The sequence below is a fragment of the Paralichthys olivaceus genome, chromosome 15 (assembly GCF_024713975.1).
Source record: "Paralichthys olivaceus isolate ysfri-2021 chromosome 15, ASM2471397v2, whole genome shotgun sequence".
In the NCBI taxonomy this organism is placed as follows: Eukaryota; Metazoa; Chordata; class Actinopteri; order Pleuronectiformes; family Paralichthyidae; genus Paralichthys; species Paralichthys olivaceus.
Genome location: NC_091107.1, coordinates 17000475 through 17013912, shown reverse-complemented (window position 1 = coordinate 17013912; position 13438 = coordinate 17000475). Strand labels below are relative to the sequence as shown.

Here is a 13438-nt window from a genome sequence, read left to right as displayed (position 1 = left end):
CCTGAACGTTTCTGTGCAGTCTCTGAGTCCAAATGGCGTCTTCTGTGCATGGTGACAGGGTACATATCCGGGATATTTTGGCTTCATCTCTGCATAGCGGGAAGTGGAGACATGTTGTCCATCTTTATATGCAGTCTATTGTTGCAACTGCAACATCACTGCAAGATGCCATGAAAATCCTTTACACTGGACCTTTAAATGTTTAAAACTGTGTTATCTTGAGACTACTGTTTTCCCAGTGAGAGCAAATGTCTTAAAGGGATAGTTCACCTAAAAATGAAAATGCACTCATATTCTACGCCGATGGAGGGGTGGGTGAAGTGTTTGAGTCCACAAAACATTTCTGGAGTCTCAGAAGTAAACTTTGCAGCAGCTGACTCTGAGACAATTGAAGTCAATGGCGACCTACACTTCAGACGTATACAAAACAACAGAAAAAACATAACATGCCTCCATATCACTCGTGTGGTGTCATCTAAGTGTCCGCAAGCCCAGACATTCAACATTTTAAACCTAAAAGTCCACTGATACCTTCCTATGAGGTGCATTCACTGACCCACGGACACACCACACAAGCGGTATGTTATGTCTTTTCTGTTCTTTTATTACCTCTAAAGTCTTGGTCACCATGTACTTCATATGTTTGGATTGGGCCGCTACAAAGTTTACTTCTGAGACTCCAGAAGTGTTTTGTGGACTCAAACACTTCACCCACCCCTCCATCAGCATAGTGCTGAGTAGATGATGAGTAATTTTCATTTTTCGGTGAACTATCCCTTTAACGGATGAAAGACCCAAGAGGTGCCATCTATGTGTAGGTGCATTGTCAGATTTTGTCCAATGCTCTTTTCATGCTGGTGTTGATTATTTTGTTTTTATGATTCTGCACTTTGATGGGAGCAGATGGCCACTCACTAGGGAATATGTCAGAACTGCAAATTAATTTTAAAAAGATTCATTGCTGCCTGCCAATGCAGAATCACATGTGCATTGTTTATCCTGATTAAATATTGTGTAGTGAGCACCAGGCTGTTGCAAAATAACCACAAAAACATACTTGCTCCTGTGCGTCTCAAACTGATTGGTAATATCTTGACATTCCACACAAGTTTCCTTGTCGATGCAGTAAAAAATAATTGGTGTTGAAGTTTATAAAAAATTTCTTTTGACAATTAAAGCTTTTCTCTCATCTTGACATCCCAGAAACCACTCTGCACCCTTCTCCGTATACCAGGCATCATGCAGAGGAGGTTATGCAGCCATGTTAAGGTTTAATTCTCTGCCTGTCTTTGCCTCCACAATCACAAACACCAGAAGCACGTCACAACACACTGCCATTTGTGCCACACAAGCTCTCCTCACAAAATTGGTACCCACTGTCTTTGCCAGCAACATTTCTCAACGGATCTGGACCAGGCACAAAAAACTGACCGCTCACTGTCTTTGACTTTAAATACTTTTTAGTCTTCTGCCAGCTTCAATCAAATGTCCAATATCAAATACTTTAATTCCTTTTCAGTGCCAGTCCATCACATTAATGCGTGATCGGACTGATTTAAGAAGGTTTTCCAGGTTTAAATACAGCATTTATCTTCCCCTTCACACTATTTCAGGTCTTGTCTCATGCATCAGGGGTTTTTGAGGACCTGCAGCCTTTGTACCTCTTCAGTACTGGGCATCCAGAGGCTATAGGCTCCTGGAAGGTTCTGGCACTTGAAAAATGTTGACTCTCAGGTCTAACTAACCTGTCACCTTAAAGGTCACAGCACAGACCAGACATGTGGTTTAGGAGAGTGTGTGAAAATAAGAGCGATCAAGTTGGCACTGTACAACCTTCAGTCACCTCTGTGTGAATACCTGTCTGTCAATTGTCACATCCGCTTCACACGTAACACGTGTATTGTTAAGGGCTCAATTAAGTGCACTGATAAATTGGGTGCGATTTGGACATGTGATACAGTACATACAACATCAATACAATTTGAATAAACAGGCAACCGTGGCTCTGCAGTTAGCAGCAGCTGGGACTCGTCAATGTAAGCAACGTTGTTGATCACAACAACTGATTCTCCTCTTTGGGGATCGGCTAATGAGTCGAGCTTTACAGACCTTTGAAACAGCAGGTTAACAACTCTTTGCGCAGCTTCAGGGTTCTCTGGACCGAGTCCTGCAGCCGGTCTTTAACTGCCTTGACTGGATTACTGCAAGTCACTTTGACAGTTTAAGAAAGAACACTGCTCCCAACATCACCGAAGACCAGGCGAACAGCCCGTTCCAAACAGGCAGGTTTAGAACGGGCACTGCACTCTTCTTATATACAATACAGACAAATGTATTCCAACACGAATGCGGGTTTCAGTTGCTCCAATCTGCAAAGCTTCATTTAAATATCAGATTATTTTTTTGTTTTCAGGATGTGATTCTGTAACAGTGATTTCCTCCTATTTTCTGTCCCACGTACAAACAGAGTGAGAAACAAAAGGTGAACATCTGTGGTGACAATGGATTCTGAGCATAGGTTGTAATACGTAGAGGAGTAGGTTATGAATTCATTTGGAGACAAGCTGAATAAACCGAAACAACTGGTTTTTGACCGATTATCTACCAAGCACAATGTGAATGTGGTAACCATGCAACTGCTGCACAGGCTCCCTCGGTCATTCATCAAACAATAGTCGATGATTTTCTGTGCTGCTAATGTACTTGTTGAAAACGTTTCAGTCTTGGCAAGGGGATTTAGTCCCTAAATGACGTTGATGTACATTTGCATGGGAACATTGTTGTCACGACTCCTCTGTCTCTGCCAGCATCAGTAGTACAAGTCCTTGGTTTAAGGATTTTGCAGAAAATTTGTAAAGGCTCAAGACCAGTGACAAAGACATAAATGATCATAAATCAGTGGGTGTTTAGAGGTAACATTATTCCTGTGTGAATGAAGCTTCAGTGATTAATCTTACTCCTCTTCTGCACATAAATGGGGAAATAATGAGGTAATGAAGGAGGTAAGTGGAATTCTTGCAGGCAGTGAGTATATGTTGAGAGATTCTGAGCAATGCAGAAGTCCTCCTCAACCTTAAAATATTCAATTGCTTCACTGCAAATTATGTTTGGTTGTGCTGGATCGGTGAGGTGTTCGTGTGTCTGCATCTCTCCTCTGACTGTATTAACACAGCCTCCTCATTGTCCTGTTTTGTTCCGCTTCTCATCATCTTTGCCCATGTGGAGTCGAGCTGTAAATTTCCCCTCAGAGCTTCTTGGTCATGACTGACATGATCGCAGTCGAGGCTCCAACATACTTAGAGGGCTCTTGTGATTTTACCACCCGTCAGCTGTTATCATTATCAGCATCCGCCAGTAGCTTTATGCCTTAGTCCCATCTCCACTTGAGCTGTGTGGCTGATCTCAGCACACATTGACATCTCGAAAACAAGCTTCTCACTGTGTGTGTTTACTGATTAGTTTCCAAAGCATGATGTATACATTAACGTGTGCTTTCCCCTAACACTCTGACAGACATTCCTCTCATTCATGTTCTAATAATTTCAGATACTTTTCACTGCATCGTCCCTTATTTTGTGCGTACAGGGATAATATAGAAATGTTAATCCCTGCAACAATCTGCCTCTGTCTTCTTCGCCGTGTGTTCAATTTGCCTGGGTTTGCATACAGAACCCGAAGATTAGCAATTACAAACAGATCCTCTAATCACGCCACTTCAGATGCAGGAGAACCCCGTATCTATAATGTACATCCCCGGGAAAAGATAACACCTTCTCCTTCAAACAAAATCTGCTGTCCCTGACACATCCCCGATAAGTTTGATGTCGCTTCCCTTCCACCATGCAGCCATTTACTGTGAGACTTGGGGGGGGGGGGCCTCACTGCTCCGTATGTCTCAACAGATGAAGAAACTGGCTGAGAAAAGTCATTTACTTGTGGTCACACTCACGAGTCTGGGGAGTCATTGCATTATGAAGCGTGTAGAGCGCAGACTGAGAAATGGGGGGTGGGGGTGGCTGTGAGGAGCCACAGATGACTGTGCATTACATCAAATGTGAGGTGCGGTCGAAAAACAGAAATATGTGATGAGCAGGAAAAGGTCTCCTGCTAATGTGGCAACTGGCCGACAACAGGCAGAGCAGAGGGGGGGGGAAATGATCTTCGGAGTGAATGACAGCTTTTAACCTTGACCTGGATGATAGCCACTAATTAAACCCAGACCCTGGCCTCTGACATTGGCTGGTTGCGAAGCAGGAAAAAGATTAAGCAAATAAACGCAACATCATTTCTCCTTCTCATGTGAAATATCTGCGTGTCAAGCTTGTTTTTCACCTGAGTACGTTTTAAATATGCAGAACCAGCAGGATTGTTTATGTGCATCTTGTCTGGAGAAGTGCCACCAATCACCACACTGTGCACCCACACATGCGTCATCAAAATCACCTTGAAGAGAATATAGGTGCTTTGTCAGTCAGTCAGGGGACTCCAGCCAATCCTTTCTCCACGGCTGAAACCATTTGTTGCCTTCATGTTCAACCCCGTTGAGAAAGGCCGCAAAAAAACAACGAAAACAACAATGCAATAGTAATTCTGAGCGGGTCGTGTTCATGTGGTCTCTGCTGATACAAGTCCACACGATTTTTCTGAAGACAGTTTCATGAGCTTCTGCAGAGGGTTTGATGTTATTTGAATTATTTAGGCTGTTTGGGTGTGATGATACAAAGCCTTCGCTCAACACACTGGATGTTGGCCAAATCTTACAAGGCCATTGAAACACTACTGTGCATGGTCAATGGCTACATTTACATAGTTGCCAATACTCTGCCACGTAAATGGCATTTTCTGATTACCTTAACCTGAATAAGGTCATAAGCAATCATCAGTTTAAGACACGTGGAGGATTCTAGTCCCATTATGTAAACATGAATGTGTCTTAATTGCATTATAACGTCCTTCTGGAGGTTTCACAGTATTTTGAAGTCCCATTTCTTAGGTGAGGGGGAAACTGTAGTTATGCTACGCATTTTAGGGGAAATGGAAATTATGAAGGGTGCACGCAATGATGGGCCATAATCAGACCATGCTGTGTAACATGTCAACAGGAATATGAATGGGATATTCTATTATCAACTCATGTAATCATCCGTTTCATTTATTATCAACACTGATTATTCTTTAAGGGTTGTGGGGGCAGCTGGGGGAGCAATCCCAGCGGAGTACACCCTGGACAGGTGTCCAGCTTATCACACAGGGCCAACAGAGACAAACAACCATGACAGTCCTACGATCAATTCAGAGTCTCTGAAACAGAAAGACCTTGGCCAAACTTGGATTCAAACCAGAAACCTTCTTGCTGTGAGACAATAACCATCACCATCCTGCCCTCCTGTAAACACCATAATCAAAATGATGTCTTATTCTGAAAAAGATCAAGAGTCAGAATATTGGTGTCCATGTAAACGTAGTCGGTGGCTGCCAGGAGGGGTGAGGAGATGGAGAGGGATAGGCAGAGACAGAGAGAGAGAGAGACAGAGGATATGTTGTGTTGTCAATGAGGCAGGGTTGTGTCTCTCACACATTTATTTGGTTTAAACCATTAAGAGAAATTAATATTTTATATAAATATGTGTGGCCAAATGTGTTTTTCCTCCTCGGCTCTCAAGTTAAATCTGATGTTATAAGACAAACATGACACCGGTATGATTTTTCCTGGCAGTGTTGTTGTGCTGTGGACTGGGGTGGTGGGCGCAGACAGCTGCCAGACCCTTGCGCTGTGAAGGTGGTGGTGTGGGGGCTGTGTTCCAAGGTTAAGTTAGCCTCTCTCACTGGCTGCGGGTGCTTTTTTTTCTAATGTCAGGATGTCCAGTGATCCAGGGGCAGAGGAGCGGGAGGCAGAAGTTAAAAAAATAAACGGTGCAGGACGCACGACGCGCGCCATCCTCTAATTGCCCATTAACGGGAAAGTAATAATTTCCAGCTGGAGCCGCCGCCGTGTGTCGCATTGTGTCGTCTTCTGTCCATCAGTACACACAAGTCAAGTAACATTTAACAGCGCCACTGCCTGAGCTGCATCCCCACAGTAACAGAAAAGAAAAAGAAAGAAAAGAAAACACTACTTAATTCCCAGGCGAAGTGTTTTTTTAAATTTATTTTATCATCATACCAGGCTTCAGTTTGTGAACGACGCGCAGCACCGCATCCTCAGCAGCAGCAGCAGCAGCAGCAGCAGCATACAGGGGGGAGACCTGTTAAACCATCAATTACACTGCGGTACACAACACAAACAGCAGTTGTTGCATGTGCATGAAACGGTGCCACTGCGCGCATTTGCGGACCATGCCCATGCAGCGGACATGTGCGTAAAACCTGACAAACCCTCCCCACGTCACGCGGAACACACACACACACACAAACACACACACACACACACACACACACATAGCGCAGGTTAATGACAAGCATGTTAAAAAGAATAAGCATCATCTCACCAGCAGCAGTGTATCAGCGGCGTGTTCTTCCTCCTCTCTCCTCCTCTTCTCTCCGAGTTAATGAGCTTCTGACGATGGGTCCGACTGATTTCTCCCTCAGCTCTTATTCTCCACTGTTTTTTTTTTTCTTTTCTCTTTTTCCTCTCCAGCGGTGAAATAATATAAGAGAGAGGGGGGGATCTGCGTCCTCTCGCAAAGCTCTGCCCTCTTCAAACTAACCTTCCCGCCCCCTCCTTATACCCACCTCAGATTGGCGCTGGCCAGGAGCGGCAAACCCTGAACCCGAGGGCTGTTTTGGAGGCGGTGATCTGTCACACACACGCACGTTTTTCGGGGAGGACCGAGCAGCTTGTCAGTGATGCTCTCGACAGCTGGAAGGGACTCTTCACCCCCCTCCTCTTCCTCCTCCTTGTGCGTTGTTGCACAGCAGCCTCCCAGGCAGCAGCAGCAGCGAGTGGGCCCACTTCTTCAGCAGGGGGGCTCTGAGCACTGACGCAGGTGCCCAAGGTCCCAACACGGCTGACGAGAGATGCCAAGCCCCCGTGAGCTGCTATTGACAGTGATAAAGCAGTCTCATGTGAATCACTGCAGTAGTAGGAAATGGGAGCAGATCTCCCCCCCTCCATTCTGTGACCTTGGGGTGGTGTGGTCTCATCAGACAAATGAGCAGAGAGGGGGAGAAAAGAATTATCTGGGTATAGGGAAAAATTAGACATCTCATCTTGATCTCCAGACTTGCTGAAGGTGCCCTTGAGCAAGTCACCTCTAACCCCTGCTCATGCAGCAGCAAATAACAACAAGACTGTGCATGCACTGTGCCAACTCCCAGGTGTGTTAGTGTGAATGTGTGTGCGAGCAGGGAGCAGTCCCTGACCCGATTCGGTTCTCTGCTATTCACTGTACAAGATCAAAGACTTAGATGAAACTGCCACCCAACTCAGACCTATGAGTTGGGTTTTATCCTTAAATCTAAAAAATGTGTTGCATTTTGAAACATTGCTGCCATCAGTTTGTAACAATTTGGATTCAGTGTAAAGCCTAATTCGGAAACCACACTGCCAGAAGTTTTTGAATTGCTTGCTCCTCCTCCCTAAACTTTGTAGGGTGTGGATGAACAACTTCATCAATCTGACAACATATGAGCTGCAAAAAGTAACAACACATGCAAATACAGAAAGACGCTGCAATTAAAAATGTTTCCAGGGGACCCAAAGAAATGATGAGCCTGGCTGTAGTTCAATGCTTTGTGAAGGTATTGAAGTCTGCTTCTTGTCAGTGATGATGGAACTGCACATGTTCATCAGTTTTTTCGGTCCCCTGGAAACAAGTCTCGGGTTGTTTTCTTAATTTGCTGCACGTTTCTGTATTTGCATGTGTTGTAATGTTTTTGCAGCTCAAGTTGTTTTCTTAATTCACGTGTGTTTTCTATTTGTATGTGTTTTCAGCCACAAAAGTAAAAGCCACTAATATCCACTAACATCTTTTATTTCTGCAATGGGAATGGATATAATCAGAAATCACTACGACTCTGCAGTAGAAAGGTTTTGATTGGCTCTGGCTCTGATTGGCAGTGATGGAAACATGACACCCTGGCTGAATGCAGAAACTTCTTTTTTTGGTATTTTTTAGTCTAGATGCTGACACTGCTCTTTTTCTGCATGGCGTTATGATGTGCATTGAACTTTCAGCAGCATAGATAGCCACAAACTTGTGTCCACTTAGTTTTTGAACATCTCAGAAACAACGTGCAACAGAATTTTTGTTCTTATTTGCAGGATGCAACCCTCGAAAGACAGTGAGATGAGATAAGTCCAATGTGGTAAAATCCGCTAATGGCAACGGGAAAAGCCTAAGTCACCTTTTTTAGTGGGTTTAAAAAAATGTTGGTGCATTAGAGGTATTAGATAACACATGTGTTACTCACGTGTTTTATTTGACTCAGTGGTTCTGAGGCAGGCACGCAAATCTCAAACAAAAGCTGCCTCTGTCAGTGTGACTGCAGGACACAAGCATGCTGAGTGCATAATTCTTAAGATGTCCTCTTCTATTGTTCTGCACATATTATAGTTTTGAACATGTTTCAGCAGTGGTGCTGAAAGTATCAAGTGACCTAACACCACTGCTAAATGTTACGTGCAGTATTTGTAGGATACTCCGACAGTGGTCGTGCCGTCAGACGACTGCAGCGAGCGGCAAACCAAACAAACGCTTAGCGGCCATGATTAATTCATGAGCAGCTTCTGCAGCCAAACCCTCTGATGTTCAAGATATCGTATCATCTCCAACCTATAAGACCTGCACCTCCAGGTATCTTTAGGGGAGGGGTTCCCAAATTTGTCATGGCGGTCAGGTTATATGGCATTTAAAATTGAACTGAATTGAATGACTTTTATTTTAGTTCATTCATTTTTCTGCCATGGATTTTGTTAAGCACTTGTAACCTTGTTAAGACAAGTGCTATACAAATTAATTTGTTATTATTAATTAATGAAGTAGGGACAAAACAAGCTTTGAATACTATTTCTATTAATCTGTTGTAATAATAAATTGTAAAATACCTAATTTGTTGTTGCTTTTAAATTTAACACACACACACACACACACACACACACACACACACACACACACACAGTCTTAGGGTCCACTGGCGGGGGTCCGTACCTCATGTTTGGTAACCACTGTTTGTTATTTAACTGTTTGGAAACCATTTAGCGAGATAGATGATTTCACTGCTTTTTGAGGCAGATCTCTAACATTTTTATTTCCTATCATATATAACAGCCTGTTTATTGCACTATTCTGCTGTAACCTCACTCAGCGGGGCTTTGCTACCTGTGAGCACATTATGATGATGAACTTCCCACTTTGAAAACAGAACGCTCATGGTACAGAACAGAATAAACCAAATTCATAAATCGAGCTTTCTGTCACAGTTTATTCACATTTGTTTCTTATACATCTGTGCCAGAAATGGAAAACACATACTCTGCAGGCTTTTTTCAAACTTTCATCACCTCCCGCAGCTTTTCAGGAAGGGAAGGTGAGGGCGGGACAGCGGGATTACTCTCTGTGAGGTCCACCCTGAGGTTTCCGCATCTTCTCCCTAATTAAGTTTTTCATGGAAGGCTTCCCCCCTTGTTCTCGCTGAGGGTCTAAGGTTGAGGGTTGCCATTTTCATTTATCCTTTTCATTTATTGTTTTCTTGCGAAGGCCTTTGAGACTGTAATTATAACTGGAGGCGGAAATAAAGTTGATTAGCTGTGAGCTCCCATGGAAGAGGAGAGAGATGTCGGCCAGTTCAGCCAGGGAGCTAGAGAGCCATGAAGAGATGAGCATCTGCAGTTTTTTAAGATTTAAGGGGAAAAATCATCTACGCTTCTGCTTATATCATCAATCCCTCCTGCTGCGAAAGATTCTTTAATCTCTTCCTTTACTTGTGTAACCTTGGTATGTAAGAATCTACCACCGGCTTAAAACACAAGGTTTTACATCGATATCACAACTTATTCCATCCTTACCTTTTAAAAGACGTGGTTGAGCAGTAGTGGTGGAATGAATCAAGCACAATGTGCCATTTCTACACTTTCTACACTCACAGCACGCCTTACATTTACTGTAGCTTCCTGTCATTAAAAAAAACAACCTTTCACCGGCATAATCGTGTCCTCCGGCTAATAATTATAAACTCTGGAAAAACTGACACTGAGATGTGTGCACGTCTTGGCTGCTTTTATTAATTAGTCCCAGCTCGTGGACAAAAACATGTTGGCTTCTTTCAAAAATGGACGCAGGGAAAGTGCAAGCCTTTATTTAAAAATATTGTTTACAACGACGACTATTTGAGAAAGTTTCATTTAAAATTCAGAGTTTCCAAATGCCTAGCAGCGTCTGGATCTTTTTCTGACCTCTGCTGCATCGTTTTGAGCGCACAGACACTGTAATCCTCACAGACTCATTGTTCGAGAAGCAGGCTGCACACTCACAGGTTGTCAAAACCCAAATCAGCTCAGTTTCGAAGAGAATGCAACAGTCACTCGATAGCTGTGTTGAGGGGGTGGTGACTCTGAGCTACACACAATCCTCAAGAGGATGCACCCTGTAGCTTGGAGGAGTGAACACATGTATCTCAATGTCATAACAATCTTATTGTAACCTCCATCTTCTTCCTTTTTGTTTTCTCCCCATCATTCCTTTTTTTCTCTTTTCTTCTGCACCTAATGAGCGCGACCTTTTCAACATTTCGTATCCCTGAAAATGAGTCATTTGGCTTCAGTTTTCTCTACATTCATTTTCCCATATTGAAAATCAAACCATGGGGCTTGTGCTCTTGTTGTTTTGTGTGTGTGTGAGAGCCACAGGTGCAGGGGTTGTCGGAGCTGATAAATAAACACGAGGTGATTTGAGGACTCGATGCTTCGTCTTTCATGGAGACTGAGCAGCTGTTGGATTCTTACAGATGTGAGCAGCCTGTTGTGATGAGTTCAACCAATGAGCTTCCCCTCTTATGGCAGCTCTAAGTAGCTGCTGCGACAAATGATCAGTTCCACATACAACAATGTTGTTCGCATCATGAATATGACAAAATATGCAGATTTTACAGATGAAGCTTCGCACAAATTCGGGCGGGGAACACCAGTTATGTTCGCCACATCAGCTCGCCATCAGCTCGCCATGCGCTGATCCTAATTAGCACTAATTACTTTCAGCACTTAGTGCCAGGCAGTTCAATGATGCTGTCAGCTCTTCATTTAAGCCATCAGCTGCCCTGTCATTCAGTGGTTCTGCCACGCTGCTCATTGACTTTAACCAGCCCCGGCCGCTTCCTTTTCTCGTTCCCTAGTAATCAAATCCACTCGCAGTGGCATTTTGCTGCAGGTTTTGTCCCTCATTATGTCGTGCAGTCCACATCTCAGCCCTATGCATTTTCAGGACTCTAGTCGCTATGCCACTGGGGCCTATTCGATCTTGAGCTGCGCACATTTTGAGAAAAAAAAAGGAACCACAGTGAGCAGAATCCGTTTTGGTAAATACAACCGAGTAAACACTTTCACAATAATGTTTTTTTTTTTTTTTACTTCACGACAGAAACGACTCTGATGTAATGTGCACATTTATCCCACAGCCAGACTTTGCATTTATTTGCTGCATATTGCTTTAGAATGCGTTCAGAAAAGGAAGTGCTGTGATCATCACATAAAAATCAAGCTACACAAATCACTGTCAGCCCTGTAATTAATCACCAAAATGCTCGGGGATTGGACACGTAAACACTGTTTGTCATGGTCCAAAAAAGAAGCTGGATGCTACAGTAATTGCTTTTGAAAAATATCGCTGCTTGTTAACAAGTCCTCACTCCATCCATCATTCTGTAACTGTTTCCCTGTCTCCCACACTCTTATACCTACAGTAAACAAAATGACAAATAGGGCGTTTGTGGGTGCACTCCAAACTGACCCAGAGTGTTTATGTCCTGATCAGAATCATATAAATGAAAACCAAGTTGAGTGTTTTTAGCGAATGTTCACCCAGAAATCTACTTTGTGCAGGGTTATGAGAGGGTGGCACTACCTCTCCAAGCTGCCCTGCTCGCCCATTACTCTCATTCTGAGTGACTTGTCAAAGTTGGGCCTTTCTTTAATTAAAAACCAGTGTTTTTAGCAGGTAAAAAAAATGTTGCCATGCAATGGAAGGCTCCCTCTCTCTTGGTGTTTGGGTTCTGAGGTACCTGGACATTGTGTAGTTGGAGTTGACTGCTGGAGTCCTCGGAGAGAAGGAATCGGCTTTAGAGCCTTGGTATTCACTATTAATGAACCTCAAGGATCTCTTGTAGTGATGCCCTGTAGGGATCGGTGACCTAGATCCATAGGATGGGGAGTTTTTTTCTTAGTGATTTTTTTTCTCTTTAATTATTTGTATATTTTGTGTATTTGTTTGCATTTTTGTGTTTCTTTGGATAAAAAAACTATGAAATCTAGAATGGCACATATCTCCACCAAGGCCCAACACTCCTCCTATGAAACCACATTTATAGATCCAGATTTTCATTTGGATCTGCACCAGATTGCACTCACTCATAAATATCAGTCCCCTAAACACGTCTGATTTTTCTTTCTCATCAAGATCCGTTCATTATTTTCTGAGGGATCAATGAAAATGTTACATTACTCCTATCTTACAATGTTAACAAAAGCTATAAAGAATTCCTTGATCCGCACCAAAATTGAATGGCTTCCCTGAACCATATCACATTGTTGTTTCATGGTAATCTGTCCAGCAGTTTTTGTGAAAACACGAAAAACATAACCTCTTTGTTGTTGGTAAGAAATTGAGCGTGGCACTACTCTCTGTTGGGCACAGATGAAACATTAATTCTGAGTTGTAAATATTGTAAGTATATTTTACTGTAGTTTTTATGTTATTAGTAATTTAATTTTGTAATAGCGATATTTAAATGTTTAATGAGTGAATGACTGCCAAGTGGTTTCCTGCTGCGTGAATGGGAAACACTGAGCACTGTTCTGAATTCATGCCATTTTGCTCAAAATAATCCCAGATGGGACTCTGGCATTTCCCACACAGAATGTGAAGCTGTTCTCAGGACGAGAGGTGCTCATCGCCAAATGTGCAGCGTTGCCTCTCAATCCTGGTTCTTGGCACCGGGGGGGGGGGGGGGCACAGCTAGTTTTCTATCCCATCACCTTGTTAATTGAGGCTCATTGCATTTTCTCAGTATCCTGGTCCTTGATTAGTCCTTGATTAGAGGGCTGAAACAAGCAATATATTTAAACTGAGCCCTCTCCACGCTCGTCCCCAGATGTATACACATGGCACATGCAGTCAGCCTCTGGAGACTAGTCGAGCACTGCTTGTCCCAGAAGTGTAGCCTGTTCAGCTCCTGAGCATCCAGCAGAAGTTTACATTTGTTTTCAAAAGTGGTTCTCCAGAGATAA

At 43.2% G+C, this 13438-nt stretch overlaps 1 protein-coding gene across 2 annotated transcripts in view; it reads right to left on the bottom strand.

The window, feature by feature from the left end:
- gabra3 (gamma-aminobutyric acid type A receptor subunit alpha3) overlaps positions 1 to 7203 on the bottom strand; it is an 82878-nt gene extending 75675 nt beyond the window's left edge. The window contains exon 1 of one of the 2 annotated variants that reach the window (XM_069539649.1): positions 6489 to 7203. The gene's annotated coding sequence lies outside the window, so the exon portion shown is untranslated. The remainder of the gene's footprint in view (positions 1 to 6488) is intronic. The other variant, XM_020085711.2, reaches the window with a different exon arrangement.
- Positions 7204 to 13438: the final 6235 nt, after the last annotated feature.